At 37.5% G+C, this 23,553-nt stretch overlaps 1 long non-coding RNA gene and 2 pseudogenes across 2 annotated transcripts; all 3 read right to left on the bottom strand.

The window, feature by feature from the left end:
* Nucleotides 1-4,702: 4,702 nt before the first annotated feature.
* Nucleotides 4,703-6,961, bottom strand: LOC148294075 (uncharacterized; annotated as a pseudogene). The gene is made up of 7 exons (XR_015836337.1): nucleotides 6,735-6,961; nucleotides 6,344-6,466; nucleotides 6,024-6,187; nucleotides 5,838-5,887; nucleotides 5,638-5,735; nucleotides 5,270-5,554; nucleotides 4,703-5,160 (listed from the first exon to the last, which is right to left on the bottom strand). The product of XR_015836337.1 is annotated as an uncharacterized LOC148294075 (transcript).
* A 110-nt stretch (nucleotides 6,962-7,071) lies between these two features.
* On the bottom strand, nucleotides 7,072-8,451 carry LOC148294076 (uncharacterized). The gene is made up of 4 exons (XR_015836338.1): nucleotides 8,067-8,451; nucleotides 7,741-7,885; nucleotides 7,463-7,524; nucleotides 7,072-7,186 (listed from the first exon to the last, which is right to left on the bottom strand). It is a non-coding gene; the product is annotated as an uncharacterized LOC148294076 (long non-coding RNA).
* Nucleotides 8,452-16,805: 8,354 nt separating this feature from the next.
* On the bottom strand, nucleotides 16,806-19,671 carry LOC110769102 (heat shock cognate 70 kDa protein pseudogene; annotated as a pseudogene).
* Nucleotides 19,672-23,553: the final 3,882 nt, after the last annotated feature.

Raw genomic sequence — 23,553 nt, forward strand, 5'->3', positions numbered from 1 at the left:
TGAGAGGCTTTGCTATTAATCTTGGTGTAGGACAAGTCTTGGAAGCTGAGTTATGGGGCATCTATCTTGGACTGAAAATTGCTTGGGATATAGGTTGCAGTGCAGTTGTGCTTGAGTCTAACTCAGCGTTCGCGGTACACCTGCTAAACAAAAATGTGGAAGACCTTCATCCTCTTGCTGCTATGTTGTGGGGATGATAAGACTATATAAACAAAAATTGGGTTTGTTCTATTCATCATGTATATCGTGAGTGCAATATGGTGGCGGATAGATTAGCTGAATTGGGTTCATGTCTTGAGTTGGGTCTATCAACCTTCCATGATCCTCTTGATAATATTAGGTCTTTACTTAGTAAAGTTTTACTTGGCCTCTGTAGGCCTCAAGCCATTGTTTAATTTCTTTGTTGGGCGTTAGCCCCGTTTCTTCACCCAAAAAAAAACGATCGAGCTTTTCATAACCGCTAGCCTCATATATTTTATTATGCTCCTTATCCGCAGCAATATTTTCAATTTCCTCCTGGGATAATCTCTCATAATTGTTGATTGTGAGTATATTCTTCCGCCCAGTGGTTTTGTCCTCAACAACTGCATGGACATTGAAAAATCCGTCGGCGTCAATATTGTAGCAGATGGTGACCTGAGGCACTCGCTGGGGAGCAGGAGGGATGCCTGAGGTCGTGTCTTCAAATCACTTCCCCTAATAATACTTTTATGTGCATGTCTATATCCTAGAAACACTGGTATGTGTAACAGATGTGCACATAAAAGTAGGAGGGAGTTGGCTGGGACATAAAATTAAGGACGTGATAACATCTCCAATATGCTAAGACCGAAATTCGAAATTCGTGTCTAAATATAATAAGATTTAGGACTCAATAGTTTTGGAACCAAATCTGAGAATTTGAGATGGCCTTAACTTACAAATAATAAGATTATGAATATTTTACTTTTTTTTTTTTTTTGGTTACCAATAATTAAGGCTGCAAGTCAATGCTTTTTTCTACTAGGTTAGACATGTTGGCAAGCAATTTTAATGATTGATTGACCGCATCTAAGAACATTATGGTAACTTCATCCTATTTATGTTAAACTTGCCTTACTCTCTTTAACCTCTATCCCATTTTTTTCTCTTTCTCTCTCTCCTCTCAAACACAAATATTGTGCATCAAGTGAATATATATCGATTCCATGGAGCGACACACAATAGTAGTGGGATATGTCATTGTATATATGCCTCTTTTTCTCAAGGTTTTCATTCCAATCCACCTTCCTCTCAGGGCATTGCGGTAGCTTTCATTCCTTGCCAATGCACCCTTTCTCATAAAAAGGGGAATTTATTCTGCTCATATCATATATATAAATGTTGTAGTAGTAGAGGAGAGAAATTAAGGAAAGGGATGCCGAGTCTAGTAGCATGGGCTTGTAACTAAGCAAGGTATTAAGGTGATTGGTTGCTTGATTGAAACCTTCTTAGGTGAGGCATGGTGTGAGATGTTCACCTTTGACCCCGAGTGGGTGAACTCGCACAAAGCACGCCCATTAACCTTGGGTTAGTAGGTCTCCCAACTACAAAGGTTGGGTAGCAAACCTCAAATTAAGGAAAGGGATGAATAATCAGTTTGACAAAAGTCTAAGTTTCTAGGTTTTCTCTAGAATACGCTAGTTTTAGTCGGCTTGTTGGCGCCGTCGACAGTTTTTGTTTTAAACCCTTCTTTCCCCGGTGGGCGGGCAGAGAGCGTATGGTTACTCAAAGTCTGTGGAAGTTCTCTACCTTGGTGTGGAAAGGTGCTGGACTGTGTCAGATGGAAGAGTTTGCATCGGAGTTTGCTACAAAGTTTGCTCTTACGGAGGATGAGCAATGAGAGTTGGTTGTTGAGCGGGGTTCTATGCACTCGTTGCAAACGACAAACTTCTTGCTCGTTGGGAAGTTGCTCACCCAAAAGCCGTTTAATGGTGAGGCGCTCATGCGTACGATGATGGCTCTGTGGCGGCCAAAAGGTTGCAGAGAGGCCAGACCCGCCAGGAAAAAAGAAATCTAAAAAAAAAAAAAACGCCATTCAGGTTTTCGAAAACAAGGGCGGCTGTATTCATTTTTAATTGATTATATTATTTATAAAGTGTAGCCGCTGGCTATACTCATTAAATTTACTATTTAAATAGTATAACCGCGCGGCTATACTCTTTTGATATATTATTCACAGCTTATAGCCCTTAAAATATATTATTTCAAGCGGGTTAATCGTTTATTAGTCCATGAACTTAGATCCGATTTGCATTTGAGTACCGCAATTTCCAAAATGGTTCCCGTGGTCCCTTAACTTCACTTTCCTAGGACAAATGGTCATGTCGTCAATTTTGTTAACTTTTTCTGTGAAATACAAGGGCAAAATGGTATTTTTATATTAAAACAAAAAAAAATGAATAAAAAATCATATCTTTAAAATAACAATAAAAGAAAATCAAATAAAAAACCAACAAAAAAAAAATCAAGTTTTGGGGGAGTAGAAATCGGGACAAAGGTGGGGGAGAGAGAGTTTAATTTTAATTTTTTAGTTTTTAAAATTTTTTATTCATATTTTAATCAATTTTGATATTAAAATACCATTTTTGCCCATGCATTTAGCAGAAAAGTTAACAAAATTGACGGCTGGACTATTTGTCCTAACGAGACTGAAGTTAAAAGACTACGGGAACCATTTTGGAAATTGAAGTACTCAAATGCAAATCGGGTCTAAATTCAGGGACTAATAAAACGATTAACCCTATTTCAAGCAGATACTCCAGCATGCACATATCCGAACCCAAGCAGATTCTTTTGTGTTAGTTGGTTAATCTTAATCAATCATCAAAGTTCTTTTTTCTTGTGATTTTTTTTGTGTGTGTATGCGCCACCTGACAAGCCCACAACAAAGTACATGTAGCAATCCAATGGCTGTTTTCAACTGGGCTGGTTGCACATATTAATTATTAATTCTTTTTGTAAGTCATATATGAAACAAATGTGAATGTGCTCAGAAATAGGCAAAATTTATTTTTCTAAAATTTCAATTATGTTTATGTCAAAATGTTCAGGAAAATAAATCACGGAATTATAAACAAAAATTAACCACAAAAAAAAATATAGAGTTAAACCATTCTTTAACAATTTAATATGGATGTGGGGTCAAATTTTGAGTCAGGCAATACATGAATAATTGTATTTTGGAGGGTGAAACTTTAAGTTTAGCCCCGAATGGGTTGGAGAATGCCTAAGCATGGGAACATCTAATATTTAAGTTTCAGATTTTGCCCTTAAAATGTTTCGGTAGCTACTCATTAGCTTTGTCTTTGGCAATGCAAATATCAAGGCTGGTCTACACAAATGCTGGTGATGCCATTTCGGTGTATCCACTTGTTATGGCGGCGCATCCACGAAATGCAGCCCAGTTTGTTGTGGGGCTCTCCAATGGCGAGCTCCATGTCCTTGAGCATCTAGAAGATGAAGATGAATAGGGTATTTTTGCCGTTGGTTGACTTGGTAGCAAGTTGGAGAGTTGCGAGCCTCTGGAATCCGAGGGCATCGTCCTTGGCTTGTGATCTCTAGAAAAGATAGGCCTAAACATAATAATAACTCATCTCTAGATAATGTATGCTATGTAGTTTAGGCATTTTCGGCAGCAAATTTTATAAATCTAAAATCAATAATGTTATGGATCCTCAACAAAATAAATTCAGAAGTTTCTTGGAACATTTACAGCCATTATTTCTTTTAAGTTTCAACTATTCTTTCTTGCGCACTTGGTCTCTCTCTATGATGATCTTGACCACATTTCAACAGTCATTTTTGAGCCAAAACTCACCAATCTCTCTTTCACAATTTCATTCTGGTCAAGCCAAAAATTATAGACGACGAAGAAGAAAAGAGTGGAGACGATTGATCGGGATCATTAGTTATAAGTTTAGGCTCGAGTGGGATTGAATCTCTAAGAGAAATTAAAGATGACCCAATACATGATCTGATCTGCAACTAATAAGAAATCAGAGGGCATCCATTATTAATGTCAATCTACAAGCAGAGGAACCCTATGAGGGTTCATGAAATGCAAATTTACTTGAGTTACACATTACGGTCAATTTGACGAGAATTAAATTGCTGGATGTCTCAAAGGAGAATACATCTTCAAGCATCTACCTTTGCTGCCGCAGATGCATAACTTACGTTGCTGTCCCTCACAGTTTCGCACTGACTCGATTGCTCATATCGGAGAAATTTGATCTTTATGCTCGTTGAACAGTTCTCAGCATCTGAATGCATTGAAATATGATTGAAAGGGATGAAATAATGATCAAAACCAATGTTCTAGATGCAGTTGACTGAAGAACTGGAGTCCAAGTTATGAGCAATGAAAAAAAAAAAAAAAACCATTTTGCAGTCTAGGTAAACTAAGTTTAATTCTTCAAAAAATTTCTTCTCCCTCAGATTTTCCCCTCAACATGATTTGATGTTTTCAATATAGTCCCTAAAACCCTAGCTTGATGTATTTGCAAAGATGCCAGACTTGCTAGGAAAAAAGAAATCCAAAAAAAAAAAAAAAAACGCCATTCAAGTTTTAATTTTTATTTTCTATAAATGGGAAGCAAACAAATTGTATGATGGATGGATTAATTTCCTAGCTTTTTCCCTCTTACTTTTAACTTTCCAAGCTCTACAAGCAGAGTTAAAATGGCCTCACACATTTCTGAGGCATCAGCATCACTAGGATTCTTTTTCCTTGTGGAATAAACCATCCAGGCATGGTCAAAGCTTCCTGTCCGGCGTGACCACAACCGAACCTGGAACTTGAGCGTCACGGCACGTCACCAATCCGTCACTCTTCTCCCCGTACCTGAGTTGTAGATGAAGTGCAGTCACAGCCATTGCAGCAGATAAAGGAATCACTACAGGCAGCTGGCGTCCTGCTTGAACGATTTCATCTGACTCTTCTTGAGTTAAAAAATTTGGTAGGGGCAGCCAGGGAAGTTTGGCATGTGCTATATGTGTCATTGTGGCAAACATATCAGGGGCTATGCTTACCTCAGAGTGGAAGGAAACCAGAGGAATTTGCTCATATGGTAGCTTGTGCTTCATGATGAACTCCTTTCGCTTCTCATAAGTAAGATCCTCCAGTGTCCGAATGTCACCCTACAATGCAATTATGAATTGAGATGTTTCCAAACACAACTTATAATTCTCCACTTGTTTAGTACATACACAAAGGACTTTCAACAAGCTCAGGCATTGGTGCTATTACCTTAATTAGCTTGCATATCAAAAGTTCCATGATCATGCGGGTTTCTTTGTCTGCAATCTGGCCTTCACGAAGAATATCAGAAGCCAAGGGAGTGCCACCATAGGGGCTCTGTACCAGTGCTAAACCAGCAACTTTGTCTTTCAAATCACAACAGCAGATTGACAATGCAGCTGCAGCATCAACGCCGCCCTTGCTGTGCCCCAGCGGCATCACATGCTTACCGGATCCCCAGTAAAGCTCCTCGATGTATTGCTTGAGTTCCGATGCATTGTGCTCAACAGATGCCTTCATCCAAGAAAACATATGAAAAGGGAAGACAAATTTCACAAAACTCAGTCAGCAATGATCACAGAGTAATGACTCATTACCTCACTGTGAATTTTTGCAATATGGCAAGCTAGACCCATCTTCGAAAAGAATTTCTTTGTTCCAACAAAGTATAAGGGGCTGTGATTGCTAAAGAGGCCTGGAAAATCAAAGTTCCCGTAACTATAGGTGCCACAACGCTAAATGTCGATTGAACGGGGGAGAAGAACAAAGTCCAAAGGGAAAAATAAATTTTCTTTACCTGGAATAAGCAGATAGACAAATGAGCTAGGCAATGTGTGCTCCCCATTCCTGAAGTATATAGCATGACATACAAGCAATAGGAATATACAAGAATAGACTAAACAGATATGATAACAAAATTGAACACAGTTCCTTAACAGGTCCAACCATCTAGTGCAGTGGAGCTATTATATTAGCTTGGTACCTTATTCCTGCAAGCAATTCCAAGAATCTTGCTGTACCATCCTCCACACCAGGCATGCCAGGAGTGCGCGGCAACCATCCATTATCGTCAGATGAACCTTGCAATTTTTCTGTACTCAAGATGCAAGGCTGACAAATGCAAAAATGAAGCTCAACTATGTGAACCTAAAAGAATCAAACAACCACTTGTAATTAAAAGCAATGAATTATTTGCACCGAGTAAAACAGAATCCAATCTGAACTAAAACTAAAAGAAACTATTCATAGACTCTATGGAATACGAGTCCATCAGTTTGCATAATTGAAATATACTTCTTTTACCTGCAAATTCGAAGATGAGCACATCTAACGTACACGACAGAACTTCTCCAACAAGAAATTGCCAATCTCCAAGCAAATTGTAAACCGTGTCAACATACATCAAGATGAAGCCACATCACCAATCTAACAATGAAGATGACTAGCTTGAGATTTGAGAAATGCAAAACAGTTACAGTAAGTCATACTTCTGATAAACACTTGTAATTAGAAAGGGAAGGAGGTGAAAAAGATTAAATATTACAATTAATCATTCAGTTCACTTAAAAAGTAGATGGGCTCATGATGTTTTCTCATGAAAACTAGATTAATTGCCTGACCTCAGTTTTTTAGTGCATACTCAAGTCTTCAAAGATTGATATTGAAGAAAGCTAATGGCACAAAACGGTATTACCCTTTAAAAATGAAGGGGACATCTGTTAATTGAAGTTGGTTTCTACAATTTCAGATCCTGTATCTTCCGTAGGCTCTGAGGCTCTTCTTTCACAGGTTTCAGGGTTACAGGGTTTTGAAGATGATGAACAACCTTCAGAAAATGATTTACATCAATGATCTTATATGCTGTCCAGCAGAAATGACCAGCAAATCATCTGAGTATCTATCAGCATCTCTGACTGCAAGATCCTCTGCAATAACATCATTTCCAAATCCATCCATAACATTATAAGAAGATGCATGAGTGTGCATACATGTAAGCATCGTAGAATGAACTCACCAATAAATTGAATTAATCGATGACTTATATAACTAGCCAGTGTCAATAGACGGGTGAAAATGTCATCCATTGATGAGTAGAATCCCAGACTATCAAAAAGAAGACTTGTGTTCCACACAGTCATTATAGGCCTGATACAAGGACCTATATTAGATCTTTAAGCACAAGGACTGAATCAAACTGACAAAACTAAAGATGCCAAATTGAAACTTCAAACCCCCATAACCTTATTCCTGTGGGATAACATAAAAAAGAAATTAAAAAAATCGATAAGCTAATTATAATTTCTTAACTAATCTTGATCAAGAATAAGAAAGTTACAATAGAGAAGAGATACAACAAACATACAGAAAAAGTAGAGATAATTTGCAATAACGCACAATCGTAAAGTTGAGAAATGTACTCACTGCGAGAGGCATTTCAGATATTTCATTTTCAATATAGACATCACCCATTAATTCTTCGAATCCTGAATTATGCAACAAAACTATTAAGGTGATACAACAAGACAACTTAAAAGGACGAAACTTTGACACAATCAGTATATAACAATAAGAACCCAGATGAGTAAATCAATCATATGATGAGAAAAACACAACAAATCAACCCCATTCTTTCAACATACTGAACTTAAGTAACTCATCATCAAAACAAACTGTAATAAAGATATCAGATAGCAACTTACAGTCAAAGAAGGACAATCTGCAGAACCCAGAAACAGCCTGTGGCTCAGCAGAAGCAAAGCCAATTTAATTTATAGAGGGTAGAAGAGAAGGAACAAAAATCTGCAGACCCCATTTCCAAGGAAGTTTAAACTTGCTAAACATGAGCTGCCATAATTTTGAATCCCATCAATAAACATAGAAGAAAATGAAGTGAAAGAATAGACTAAAAGAAAGTGGCTGCAGAAATGCTTCTGCAATGACACAATATTGCTGGGGTCAAAAGGTGGTGCATCTGATACAGTTCTTGCTCGAATATCGGCTTCAACGAAGAAAATGGCACACGTACCTGGAAAAAATGCGACATACCCACCCTGGCACCCAGACCTGCCTAGCGCCGCCTAGACCCGCCTACCGCCGCCTAGACCGGCCTAGACCCGCCTAGCGCAGCCCAGACCCTCCTAGCGCCGTCCTGACCCGCCCAGGCCGATTTTTTAAACCTCTCCCGACGACTATTCGTCCGCACAGGTATTCTTATCCCATGTGGGATTCCTCTTGATTTTCTGATTACATTGTATTCTTATCATACTTGGTATAGGACTATCTGTAATACTCTATAAATCAATACAATAAGCCCTCACGACACGATGATTGAGGCTTTACCCCATACGTTCCAATTCTTTCAGCCAGGAACGTAACGGCAAAATTGAAAAATCGGCCGCCTAGGCGGGCTACGCGGTTCCCCTTTTTTTCTTTTTTTTCTTTTTTTTCTTTTTTTTCTTTTTTTTCTTTTTTTTTTAAAATTATATAAATTTTAATAAATAAAATAAAATAAATAGTATAGCCGCGCGGCTATACTATATTTAAGTTTCATAATTGCAATAAACCCGCCAGGGAAAAAAAATCTGAAAAAAACAAAACGCCGTTCAAGTTTTCGAAAAATGGGCGGGCGGTTCCTTTTTTTATATTTTATAATAAATAGTATAGCCGCACGGCTATACTATATTTAAGTTTGAGATTTTATATTTAAACCCCACACTTCTCTTAGTTCACCCCATCTTTTAATTTAAATTTTCACAATTTCTAATAAAACCCCACTATCTTCCCAAACTACCCTTAAATACACCCCAAACTGAAAAAATAAGAAATAAAAGAGATTTTCTATTTAAACCTCACAATTTTCTTTGTTCCCAGAAAAAAAAACACAAACAAATAGAACCCCAAACTCGAAATTTAAAACTTTCTAGAGAAAGAGAATAGCTTTACCTCTCTCCAAGAACTGTAACTGGAATTCCAACACTTGGGTATTGTTGAGTTGATAATCAACAAGCCTTTCCATAAACTCCCACGCATATTTAAAAAGGTAGGCTCGTCAATTTTCTACGTCTTTAAAAGAGAAGAGTAATCTGACAATAGGATGTAGAGGAGTTTGTATTTTTCTAAAACTTAATATGAAGAGTGGTGGGGTGTGTGGGGTGTGGGGTGTGGGGTGTGTGTATAGGATACGGATCCTCTGCTCTGATTTTCTCTGCCATGATCTGCTATATTTCTGTTATCCATACGACACCTCATTAAAATTTAATATAATGGATTTACAAATTGACACATCATCCTAAAACAAAAACCCAATTTACTCCTAATTAAAAAAGGAAAAAAAACCTAACACCCAACTAACGGGATGGTTAACGTCCAAAGTTGTTTTTTTTTTCTCCTTCTTGCTTCAGTGTCCTCTTCTCTTTCTCGGGTTCTTCCTTATGTTATGGTTTCTTTTTTCCCTCTTCATGTCTCTGCTCAAAATCAATTTTATGGAGTATAATTGGCCGGATCCAATCATCACCAGACAAAAGCTTTGAGTTTGTTTGATTGTAATTACCGATGGCTCATAGTGAAGGACTGGATGGATTTTTGAATTTACAGGCCTAAAAAGAAAACCCTCGGGAATAATCAGTGCCATCTAAAATTTGTAAAGCATTTTGGCTTCCTCCAGCACATAGTCCAAGAAAAATTTAATCATCAGAAAATAAAGAAATCACCATCAGAAAAAAAAATTACATGTCATCCTGGTGGACACAATTGAGACCATGAAAAGGAAGGAAACCCAACCAAACATGATTCCATATTTGATTCACTGTGATTAGCATTTCATCATAAGAACCTTGCTTATCCTTTAGTTCCTTAATTTTCGCTTCAAGATCTTGCAAATCATGCTTCTATTTGTCTATTTGCGGAAGAAGTCTCTGGTTCTGGTACTGGAGAACTGCTGCATCGACCTGGGCACGTATAGTACGTACACAAAATACAGATTACTTCCTATCAATCAAACAAACTCAAAGCTTTTGTCTGGTGATGATTGGATCCGGCCAATTATACTCCATAAAATTGATTTTGGGGCATAGACATTAAGAGGGAAAAAAAAAAACTAGATCGTAAGGAAGAACTCAAAAAAGAGAAGAGGACACTAAAGCAAGGAGCAAAAAAACAACTTTGGACGTTAACCATCCCGTTAGTTGGGTGTTAGGGTTTTTTTTTCCTTTTTTAATTAGGAGTAAATTGGGTTTTTGTTTTAGGATGATGTGTCAATTTGTAAATCCATTAGATTAAATTTTAATGAGGTGTCGTATGGATAACAAAAGTATAGCAGATCATGGCAGAGAAAATCAGAGCAGAGGATCCAAATCCGTGTGTATAGATGTACTAGGGTTAATTATTAAGTTGGATGACCTTTTTTGTCTTTTTACATAATAATAAAACTTACAGCTTAATGATTTAAGTATTGGGGTGAACAAAGAGAAGTGCAGGGTTTAAATAGAAAATCTCTTAAGTTTCATATTTGCAATTTTGTCTGAAGGTACTCTATCTTTCAGAGGAGGGATGATCTCCATTTTTGACATGACAGCATTTAAGGTAAACCCAACACAAATAGTATTCTTGAAATTTTCTATTCCCAACCAAAACTTCCCAAATCTTGTTTGTCAATATGCTTTTTTGGTTCTGTTTGCAAATTTCTCATGATCTAACTTATCGTACTCATAAAAATATGTTGCGTAAAAATGCAGACGATGAAGAAAGTCATGCCATCGCCACCGCCACTTGCGGCAACATGTCTTGCTTTTCACGCCCGAGATGACGGTTTAGTTGCTATTGGCATGGACAATTCCACCATTGTAATATACAATCTCCACTCAGACGAGGTAGTTTGTTTGTTCTTGTTAAAAAAACAAATCATGCTCGATGTTGTGATGAAGCAAACCCGAAAAGTTTGTCATTGCCTTGATTTATATATTTTGCAGTTTCCAAGGAAGCTTGAGGGTCACTCCAAAAAAGTCACTAGCCTTGCCTACTCGAACACTCTGAATGTACTAGTTTCTTCTGGTGTTGATGCATATTGGAAACTACAATATTACTTTTAGACATGGCTTCTACTCTAATGTGACTTCTGTTATTTAACGACCTCGTTTTGGCCCTGCAGATTTTTGTGTGGGAAAAACAGAGAAGCAAATTGTTGCATATTCCAGATGGGAAGGAGTTGAGATCATTGTCAGATACTTACATCCAAATTCACCAGAAGGAGCTGCACCTCCTTGCCATAAACAAGACTCACCTTGCAGTATATGAAGTGAAAGAACTAGCATGTGTTTAGGGGGAATGGAGGCTACCCCATCCCAAGGTCAAGGCATGCCAAGGCCTCTTTGAGGAACAATTTGGCTTTTTAATTCTTCACTCTGGGATTAAAAACAAAAGGCACCCAAAAAGGGATTAGGCCACTCAATGATTCACCATGATTTTAGCCCGCATATTTTACAATTGATTTCAAGAAAGATAAGGTTCTTTTTGAAAATTCTGCAAGCTAAATATTCTTCAAGAGTGGTCACACTATCTCTAGGAGGTTTTCCCTTATGAATGACCGTCCGATAGTTGCGACATCACAAATGTAAAACAGAGATGAGAGGCCTGCCACCTTTTTGGCTTTGACCTGCAATCATCTCCTGATTAGCTTTTATATGTGTTGTTGCATAAGGAACCTGTTGTGTCGAACTTTTCACATGGGCACTCTACCATCCTCGCCAAAACAAAACTGAGCATGGCACATCATTGTGCTGTGGTGTTTTTGTATGCCTTGCAAATTCTCCTTTGCATAGAGAAAACGAACCATCAATGTAACCAACAGAGGGATAAAAGATCAAGAGTCCTGAAAATTCCAAGAAACGGATCTCCTTGTAGAAAGGTCCTACTGCTGAAGCTGCAAAATGCATACATCATGTGATTAACTTGCATATCAGATGTAAATATCAAATGCAAAGCAAGGCAAAAAGTAAATGAAATCAGCAAAAGACAATGTCCATGGATGCATCAAACAAAACATTAGCTTATTTGTTTTGGTTGTCAAATGGCTGCAGCATTCCTAAGTTATTACATACATTTGGCTCTTTACAGATCAGGTCAGTATTAAAATTCCATTACTGATTTCGGTTCATCATCATAACACATTAGTCCCTACAGTTTTAACTCAAAGTTTATTCTCAAGTCTCCATTAAGGTTGCACCAAATTTCAGTTTGTATATTTCTTTATCCAAAAGGATCCCAAAATCGGCTTCAAGTATTTGATCTGTAGACAAGTTCGTATAATTCCAAATGTATATACTTGTATAAAATACCTATGTAATTTGAATATGAACTGTATGCCATACGACCAATTGCATTGAAGAGCCAATCAAAGGATTTAGCAGAAATAACCAGACTCAAAATTAAATCTTGCTAAACCTCAAAACAGTATTTCTTTGGTCTATAGGATTAACTTCTCGTAACCGGCATTAGTGAAGCGGGGCAATTTCTCATATCACCAACAGGAGGGATGATCTCCATTTTTGAGTATTTGCAGAGATGCTAGACCCGCTAGGAAAAAAGAAATCTATTTATTAAAATAAAATAAAAAAACACACCCTTCAGGTTTTCGAAAAATCAGCCACCTAGGCGGGTTATTTTTTTTATTTTATTTTTCACTAGCCCCTTGCCACACGCTCACGCGTGTGCCAATTGGTTTTCAGTTTTTAGTTTTTAGAATTAAGAAAAGAAAAAATGAGTAGTTATTTTCCATAAAAATAGGATCCATTATTTGATTTTGTTTTTAATTTTAATTTTTTTTAATATGAAAAAATGTGAATTTACCATATTATCCTCATTTAATTAATAATTTCAATTCTTATTGTTTGAAGTAACCAATGGCATTTTCTGGTATTTTGAATATTTCACCATTCTCTGTCTTTTGCTTTATATATATAGATGAATAGTATAGTCGGGCGGCTGTATTCATTTTTAATTAATTATATTTTTTTATAGGGTGTAGCCGCCGGCTATACTTATTAAATTTACTATTTAAATAGTATAATTTTAATATATTATTTACAGCTTATAAACCTTTAAATATTTATTTCAAGCAGGTACTCCAGCATGCACAGATCCGAACCCAAACAGATTCTTTTGTGTTAGTTGGTAGATCTTCATCAATCATCAAAGTTTTTTTTTCCTCGTGATCTTTTTGTGATCTTTTTGTGTGTGTGTGTGTGTGAGAGTATGCGCCACCTGTCAAGCCCACAACAAAGTACATGTAGCAATCCAATGGCTGTTTTCAAATGGGCTGGTTGCACATATTAATTATTAATTCTTTTTATAAATCATATATGAAACAAATGTGAATGTGTTCTGAAATAGGCAAAATTTATTTTTCTACAATTTCAATTATACTTATGTCAAAATGTTCAGAAAAATAAATCACGGAATTATAAACAAAAATTAACCACAAAAAAAAATATAGAGTTAAATCATTCTTTAACAATTTAATATCGGTCAAATTTTGAGTCAGGCAATACATGAATAATTGTATTTTGGAGGATGAAAATTTAAGTTTAGCCCCGAATGAGTTGGAGAATGCCTAAGCATGAGAACATTTAATATTTAAGTTTCAGATTTTGCCCTTAAAATGTTTCGGTAGCTTCTCATTAGCTTTGTCTCTGGCAATGCAGATATCAAGGATGGTCTACACAAATGATGGTGATGCCATTTTGGTGTATCCACTTGTTATGGCGGCGCATCCACAAAAAGCAGCCCAGTTTGTTGGGGCTCTCCAATGGCGAGCTCCATGTCCTTGAGCATCTAGAAGATGAAGATAAATAGGGTATTTTTGCCATTGGTTGACTTGGTAGCAAGTTGGAGAGCTGCGAGCCTGTGGAATCCGAGGGCATCGTCCTTGGCTTGTGATCTCTAGATAATATAGGCCTAAACATAATAATAACTCATCTCTAGATAATGTATGCTATGTGGTTTAGGCATTTGCAGCAGCAAATTTTATAAATCTAAAATCAATAATGTTATGGATCCTCAACAAAATAAATTCAGAAGTTTCTTGGAAAATTTGTAGCCTTTATTTCTTTTAAGTTTCAACTATTCTTTCTTGTGCACTTGGTCTCTCTCTATGATGATCTTGACCACATTTCAACAGTCATTTTTGAGCCAAAACTCACCAATCTCTCTTTCACAATTTCATTCTGGTCAAACCAAAAATTATAGGCGACAAAGAAGAAAAGAGTGGAGACGATTGATCGGGATGATTAGTTATAAGTTTAGGCTCGAGTGGGATTGAATCTCTAAGAGAAATTAAAGATAACCCAATACATGATCTGATCTACAACTAATAAGAAATCAGGCGGCTCGCTTTTTTTTATAGCCGCGCGGCTATACTCCTTAAATAATATATTTAAAAGGTATAGCCGCTCGGCTATACGCCTTAAATAATATATTTAAGCAGTATACACCGAGAATGCATCTAACATAGTATGTTTCTTCAACCACCACAACTACAACCAAACACACAGAATACAGATTGCTTTCAAAAATAAAAACACAAAGAAAATTTGAAAGCATAAGCAAAAGCGTGCCATGTCCAAAAATCCTATGTGCTGTATCAAATACAAAATACTTCTCTACATGTCTTTAACAGATGAATGCATCCCTCCTTCAAGAACTATGCCACTGAAATAAACTCATGAACACAGAAAATCTCATTGTTTCAATCAGGTAGGTCCTAAAGTGAAGGAGCTAGTAGAAAGCTAATCCACAATGTTTGACAGCAGTAGTGGGAAATCACTTCAAAAGCCTAAAGACATGGATTCATACCATTAGCATCTTACCGGCTCTTAATTCATTGATATAGAGAACTGGAAAATAATCACTTAAAAATTGATACGTAAGTACTTACAAATGCTGTTGCCTTCCCCTTGCTGTTTCAATAGCCTCTGGATCTGCAAAATGTAATCAAACCAGAGAACACTACCCAAAGTTTATTCCAAAGAAAGCTTAATCACTTTCACAAGGAAACTCACACTAAATAGTAGACAAGACAGCACCCCTTGGAGCATGAAGAGCTACATGAAGCACTGATCTATTTTCTGTGCTGTTTATCAGATCTCATCTCTATAAACCTGTTTCCCTGTCTTTAATGGCTTATTCTCATGCGGACTATGCCGATGAATCGGTGATCCTGATGATCGTCGCTCCACGGGTGGCTACTGCTTGTATCTTGGGTCTAATTTAATTTCATGGAGTTCTAAAAAGCAAAGGAGGTGTTTCTCGCTCCAGCACCGAAGTGATTGAGTAGCAAGCCATTTGAAGAGCCCAGAAAAAGGAAAAGAAAAGAAAACAGAGGTCATCTGATTCAATAGTTTTAATAACATGGACCCAACATTTGAGCCATTAAATTTATGCGGAGCCAACAGATAATTTCTTGAATTTGACCATCAAAAATATAAAAGCTGTTGCTGTATTCTTCTTCTATCTCATTCACATGCAATCCATGTGTCACCCATGCTTAAAAAAAAAAGTTACTGGATTCTCTTAGTTTCAGAATTGGCATTTGGCCCTGCTCTGCATTTTATTATCTCGGGGCAAAGATATATTGCGACTAACGAGATTTGTTTCTACCTTATGGCATGGCAACGTATCATGGACTTTTAATGTTGCACCTTCATGCATGCATTGTTCGTAAAAAATGCAGAAAAAAAAAATTCAGACAAGTTGTTTGGGTATGGTTTTCTTCTTATAATATGAGAGAAATTAGAGTCCAAATTTTATTGTGAATTTATGGGTAGTTGGCTAGTTGGTTGCTACTTCAATTAAGAAGATTTAAGGGTCTTTAGCTAGAAAAATTTGTATATATTCCAGGTACACCATGTGGTTGGGACGTTCATGGACTTTGCAGATTTGTTTTGTTAATTGGACCTGCCAGATTGTTTTGGGCCTTATGAATTCATTCTTCCATTCGAATGAGATTCTGCAACTGATTGCTTTTGAATATTTTGTTTAACAAACCAAATTAAACAAATGGGAAGCAAACAAATTGTATGATGTGGTATATTTTCTTAAAATTATTTTGTGCAACTGAGTGCCTTATGAATTCATTCTTCCATTCGAACGTGTTTGACAGTGTAAAAGGGGAACCAGTTCTTTCTCTGAAAAATATGGAGGAGGTTATTCTATAGATTTGGAATTCACGTATCCCTCAATGATTTGGCTCCATTATAGATTTTAAGTTAAAGGATAGGTTAAGGACTTCTAATCTTAGCAATTAGATTTGCATATGTGGTATATTTTCTTAATATTATTTAAACCACTAACACATCTAATTGATTGGTGAGAACTCTCTAAGTAATTTTTAACAAAAATCCTTATTCGAAAAACTCCCTTTGTCAATTACTTTTTTTTAAATACAAGACTACAAGGGGGAGAGTGGTTTCTTACGCAAACTACAAAGTGTCATTGGGTGTTCTGGTTTCTCGCATATTTTGAAATTACTTATTATGTATTAGTAAACGCAGATGAAGTCAGAAATTAGAATAATTCTCTAATACTCAATCTAGCTAAGAAACCATAAATGACCAAATTTTGCAAGGGGTTTTGTGATAGCACTCAAGAGAAGAAAAAAAATCATAACCGGACTATAGCTAAATAAATAGAGAATAATTTTGTAGCAGCTAGCCACTTCAAGATTAATTAACTAAAAAAACATATTAACTATTTCTATTCGACCAAAACTTAGCTAAATAGAGAGTAATAAACGATCGTACGTTGCATAACCGCTAGCCTCATATAATTTATTATACTCCTTATCCGCAGCAATATTCTCAATTTCCTCCTGGGATAATCTCTCATAATTGTTGATTGTGAGTATGTTCTTCCGCCCAGTGGTTTTGTCCTCAGCAAACGCATGGACATTGAAAATTCCGTCGGCGTCGATATCATAGCTGATGGTGACCTGAGGCACCCGCTGGGGAGCAGGAGGGATGCCTGAGATCCCAAATTTACCCAACACGTTGTTTCTTGCGGGCCTTGGATTTTCACCCTCAAATACCTGAGTATACACGCAAGGTTGGTTATCCATGAAGGTTGACACAATCAGTTCCTTCTTGGTGGGAATTCTAGTGTTTCTCGGAATAAAGACATCCATAACTCCTTGGATACTATAAAATCCAAGGGAAATTGGGGCAACATCATGCAAGACTAAGTCCAGGCGGTTCTGATCGCCCAAAATGGCAGCTTGTACCGTGGCTCCATACGCAACTGCTTCATCAGGATTGATGCTCTTGCAAAGCTCCTTGCCATCAAACAAATCCTGCAATAGCTGTTGTACCTTGGGAATTCTAGTAGAACCTCCAACAAGAACAACATCATGGACAGTGCTCTTGTCCTCCACTTTAGCATCCATCAAACACTTGTCCACAATGTCCATGCACTTTGTGAAGAGGTCCATGTTGAGCTCCTCAAATTTTTCTCTGGTTATTGTGGAGCAAAAGTCAATGCCCTCAAATAGAGAGTCAATCTCAATTGTGGTGGTTTGAGTAGTTGTGCAAGAAAGAGTCCTCTTTGCTCTCTCACAACATGTCCTCAATCTCCTCAATGCTCTGGGGTCATTGCTCAAGTCCTTTTTGTGTTTGATCTTCAACTCCTCCACAAAATGGCTCATCATTCTGTTGTCAAAATCTTCACCTCCTAGGTGGTGTTGAGAGTGTTTGTCCCACATTGAAATGTTAAGGGACCTAGCCTGGGTTTATAAGGAGTTGGGCTACTCCCCCCATTGCCAATTGGTTTTGGGGTGGAACCTCAACTTCCTTCATGGTATCAGAGCAAGGCTTCACGTGTTGGGCCCAACGGCCACACGTGTTCCCACGTCACCCAATATGTGTTGTTCACGTGTTGGGCTTGAAAGTTCGCCACACGTGCGGGGGCGTGTTGAGAGTGTTTGTCCCACATTGAAATGTTAAGGGACCTAGCCTGGGTTTATAAGGAGTTGGGCTACTCCCCCTGTGGGAGCAAATATTATCATAATAAAGAGATGTAATCGAGTCCGACTCAATCTCTACGAAACCCTAGCCCCGAGGCTCCTATAAATAGATGACTTCAGTCATCATTCAAGGTACATCTAAACTGACGTCAGAAACCCGACTTCAGAAACCCTACTTCTAAACCTAGCTCCAGAACCCGAGAAAATACCCGAAGCTCTCTCCCCCTCTCCACTCTCCACTCTCCACTCTCCATATTTTCTCCACACGGCTCCGGCCACCCGGTTCACACCATACAAACTCCGTACCCTTCGCTTAGCTATTGTTTTCCTACAAACACTTGAACTAACTTAGGCATCGGAGGGCCTTTGGCCAACACCCCTCAGGTGTGGTCTATTTACTCCAATCTGTTTTACAGGAATCGAGAAGGAGAGAGAAGGAAGATCGAAGGTTCGAGGATCTAGAAGCGAATATTCTCCCGTGAGATTATTTGCACAAACACCCCCCATTGCCAATTGGTTTTGGGGTGGAACCTCAACTTCCTTCAGGTGGGTGTCTCCAGAAGTAGCTTTGACCTCAAAAGTACCCTCTTCAATTGTGACAAGGGAAACATCAAAAGTACCACCACCGAGATCAAAGATGAGGGCGTTGATCTTGTCACCGGCAGCACTTGAGGCTTTCTGGTTAAGACCGTAGGCAATGGCGGCGGCAGTTGGCTCGTTAATGATACGCATAACATTCATACCGGCAATCACACCGGCAGCCTTTGTGGCCTGGCGTTGAGAGTCACTGAAGTATGCCGGGACGGTGATAACAGCATTCTTTACAGTTGAGCCAAGGTAAGCCTCTGCTGTTTGCCGCATCTTTGTGAGAACCATAGCTGATATCTCCTCAGCACCAAACTGCTTCTCTTCACCCTTGTAGTTCACCACAACCATTGGCTTGTTTCGCCCGGCACAAGGAATGACCTTGAAAGGCCATAACTTCATGTCACTTTGAACAGAGGCATCAGTGAATCTCCTACCAATCAAACGCTTTGCATCTAGCTCAACCCTAATTAATGAAAGCACATTAGAAATAAATTTGGTTGGATATAATATATACATACCAAAGCATATATGATATATGTATAAACTAGATTAACAAAAAGTAATTAATTAAGCACTCCCACAATCGTTAGAACTTTAAATTATATATTTTCTCGAATCACACACACTGGTTAGAGATGCAATCAACAATAGAATCAATGATAAATGAATATACTAATCTTATTAATTTCAACTGTCATAGTTATTGACATTCTGAAATGTTCATCAATTTCTTCATCATAGAGTGCAATTTCTCTCATAACGATTTTTTTGGAGCGTCAATAATAATTTCCTAAGTATACGTTATAGGGTGTGAGAACTCACCGAAAACAGTGTTGATGGGGTTGATGGTGACCTGGTTCTTGGCAGCATCGCCGATCAAACAGTCTGCGTCTGTAAAAGCCACGTAGGACGGCGTCATCCTGTTGCCCTGATCATTGGCTATAATCTCAACATGGCCGTCTTGCCAAACTCCAACGCATGAGTACGCGGTTCCAAGGTCAATACCAATCACTGGTCCTTCACCTTTTGAAGCCATTAATTGAAAAACAAAAAATTATATGCCAGAAAATGAGATAGGTTAGTCGATCATATAGAGAGACTGAGAGATTCTGACGGATGGGTTTAGGAGTTCTGGTTTGTATACAAAACGTGTTTGAGGGTGTGTTTGTGATGACCTAAAAGACTTCAAACATATTTGAAAAAGGAGACTTCAAACATGATCAACTAGAACCTAGATTTTCTGTCACCGATTTTGTTAGTAAAATTACAAAACTCTGGAACAATTGTTAGCATAGTGAGATACCGTAGGCAAGTTGAAAAATAAAATAAAAATGGTTGTTCTGCGGGAGAAGTTTCTTCCAAACGTGGGATGAGATGTTTTTTATTTTAATTTCTAAGTTTTTGTACGAATACCATGGATATTTGAACCCATGAGCACTCGGGAATTCTAGGTTTTTTTTTTTTTAATTTTTTTTTTTATACTTCCCTTACTTGCCTCAATTTATTAAAAGCTTATGAGTAAATTTCACTTTACCACTCACTGAATTTCATCATTTACTACCTAAATTTTTTTTTTCTCGTACATTTTGTATCCAAAGTTTGATTTCACTTCATACTTAGCATTTGTAACAACCCGTTCCGAATTTTCTTTTAATTTTCCAAATTTTAGCATAAATTAACTATTTTGCCCTTAGGGTTTTAAGCCTTGATTTGCGCAAATCAAAGTTGTAACGGATATGTTAGGATAATTTGTTACCCACCTGATCCCCCTCACCATGGGACAGGATCCGTTGTCCCCATTTTCCATGTCCCTTCGTGTTCCTTGCATAATTTTTTGACACGTGTCCAACAACTTAACCCTAACATAACACTATTAACTTGAATAAATTAGAAAAATAAAAACTAAACATTAAAAGAATAAATATAACCAAATGATCGGTGCATAATTACATGTTATTTTGTATCTTTCTAACTTATGATTTGGTTATGTTTTTGAGTTAAACTTGTGCTTTTAATAAGTTTTGTGTTTGTTTCAGTGTAATAAGCTTGAGACTCATTAAATGCATTTTGGAGACAAGTTGGCTCATCGGTGTCTGCAGATCAGTCAACTTCATGAATTGGACTGTACTTGCTCAAGAAGAACCAAATAACGAGCCACACATCATTGGAAAGATGCGGAAGTCTAGTTTATGGAGAATTTTACGGTTCATGATTCCGAGTCTTCTAAAGAAAGTTATACAAGTTTTGGCAACTTAAGGTCAAATTCGGCAGCAACTGCGTTACTGGGCCAAATATCACATTTGAAGAGCTTTCCAATTTTTCCTTGAGCTGGGCTGCATATGCTTGGAAAGATAATTCAAAGAGCTTCAAGATCCAGATTTTTCCAGATTTAGGAGGAGGGAAGATCAAGCCCAAAACAAGCCCACAAGCTGACTGCAATGAAGTCAATTCCAGTCTATTTTCGGCAGTCAACTTGCAAGGCCCAAAATGTACACTTGTACTGCTCAGATGGGAATACATTCTTCATAAAGGTTGTTCCAATGGGTGTCTATTATGACATATCCAAATTTGAGCCCCATTGGATACATATTGAAATTTCAGGCCTTCCTACACCAAGCCTAGTTCAGAAGAATCTTTTATTTCCAGCAACCAAAAGAAAACCCACATGGGTTGGCAGCAAAAGGCAGCAACAATTGAACACCTTTGAACACCCATGTGAAGAAAGCTTGAGGTGCAACAAAAGAAGTATGGGATGGAATTGATTCCAACCACACTAACATAGACAAGATGAAGTGTGAGTTATGGATTGTATTAAAAGAGGAATGGTGGTGTTGGATTTCATCATGATGTTCCTCCCTCTTAGCCCTATAAATAGAGAAGTCTTCAAGCTTCATAAAACACCCCAAGGGGGGGAGCTCTCAAACACTTCTCTAGAGCTCCCTTCCCTTCTCTCCCTCAAATTCTCTTAGTTTCCTTTCAAGTTGTCAATTGTTGTAACAAAATGATTTTACTAAATTTTCCTTCAAGTTTTCTTAGTTCCACTTTACTTTTATTTGTAATGTACATTCTTTCTTAAGTATTCAAGTTTAATTAGTTTCCAAGTTTCAATTATGGTTTTTGTTCTTATTCATTATGCTTATAAGTTAATATGCTAGTTTGAATGATTGATCACCATTTAGGCTTGCATGTTAGCTATCTTGGTTTGAATTAAGAGTAGACACCATGCTTTAATTCGAATTGAACTATGAATAGGAAGAGTATGTATGGACATTCGACAACAGGGATTAGATACATGCTTGGTTGTTTAAATTGTTCTTCTATGCTTAATGGGTTCCTAATGCTTAATTTTAGGTTAGACAACAAATGATCAAATTAGGGAATTAGGAACACAAGGTTATGACCAAACACCATGGCTTAATCATACTTTAGCTATAATCAATTCGTTAATCTAATTGAACTTGGGAACTTATTTGCTTGAGTTATTTCCTTTTTTTTCTTGTTTTATTTATTTTCTTTTTCATTTCTGTTTTGTGTAGGGGAAATGAATTGGATCATTCAATCACCAATCCTCGTGGGATCGACCTCGCACTTACATATGCTATATTACCAAACGGCTCGTGCACTTGCGAGTATCACAAGTTGAGGATGCAGCTGAATCCATTTTGGTGCAGCTGAATCGAAGCAACACCAAACATTAAAAGAATAAATATAACCAAACAGCCACCAGTTTGAGCACCCGCCACAACCCCTTGTCCTCCTCACTGCAGACCAGCCCTCTCACCTGAGTCTCTCTCAATCTCCTATCTATGGCAACCTCACAGGTCTCACATCTTGGAAGGCTTGGGGAAAATGCCAGGATATTGCAATCCTTATGAAAGCAATTTGTGGGTTGATCTTCCCCATTGGAACCTTCACAAAACCATCACTCTTTGAAGAAAAGTGATACCTGGCATCCCTCCTTCACGTGGCCATGAATTCCGGTTTAAGAGTTTAGAAAGTTTTTATCTCTCATACATAATTATATAATACCTCCCTTTTCTTGAGATCAACGGTGAAAATTATGTCATCAAATCCAATTTCTCCAATTTCACTCAAAATATCAAAGGAAAAAGTGGTGAATTTTTCAGACTAGAGAGAAGGTGGAAGGGTTGGGTGCGAAGGGGATAAGGTTGGCCGGCGATGAGGAGGAGAGGCAAATGCCGTTGGTCAGATGGATATGGGTGGTTGTCAGGAGTTGGGTTGGCTGTTGAGATTAGCAGCTGCTAGGTTTTTTTGTTTGTTTTGTTTTTTCATTTCAATATTAAGTTTTTATTTTTAAAATTTTATCCAAGTTAATAGCGTTATGTTAGGGTTAAGTTGTTGGACATGTGTCAAAAAATTATGCAAGGGATATGAAGGGACATGGAAAATGGGGACAGCGGATCCCGTCCCCCTCCCCATACCCATTATCACTTGCATGAAAGAATCATCACATTTTCATTTTCACTCTATTATTAATTTAAAATGAGCACGGGCTCAAGTTCATAATTTCACTAGGATGAAACCGCCCTTTTTGTTCTAACTTGTTCTATTTTATATATTTTTTTAAAAGTTATTAAGAAAAATTACAAAAAGGGGGAAAGGTATGGATTGTGCTTATAATTTTCGACATGTCTAACTTTTTCTAGGGTGATCTTTGAGAAAGTATATCTAAATGTGAACGACCACTCTAAAACTCTCCTATATAACCAATTTATGGTTAAGATCAATCCAAAATGGTTGATTCAGACCGATTTTAGTAATTAGTCGATTTAAAAGTCCACATCTAGTAATCTCTTTGCGTTTGTGATGATGTTATTACAAAATTTATTAAGAAAGGGAAAAAGTTAGTATGCTGGTTGTAAATTTTTTTTTCATTTACGTACTTTTTTTTATACAT

The sequence above is a fragment of the Prunus avium genome, chromosome 6, assembly GCF_965620075.1.
Source record: "Prunus avium chromosome 6, drPruAviu1.hap1.1, whole genome shotgun sequence".
Taxonomy (NCBI): domain Eukaryota; kingdom Viridiplantae; phylum Streptophyta; class Magnoliopsida; order Rosales; family Rosaceae; genus Prunus; species Prunus avium.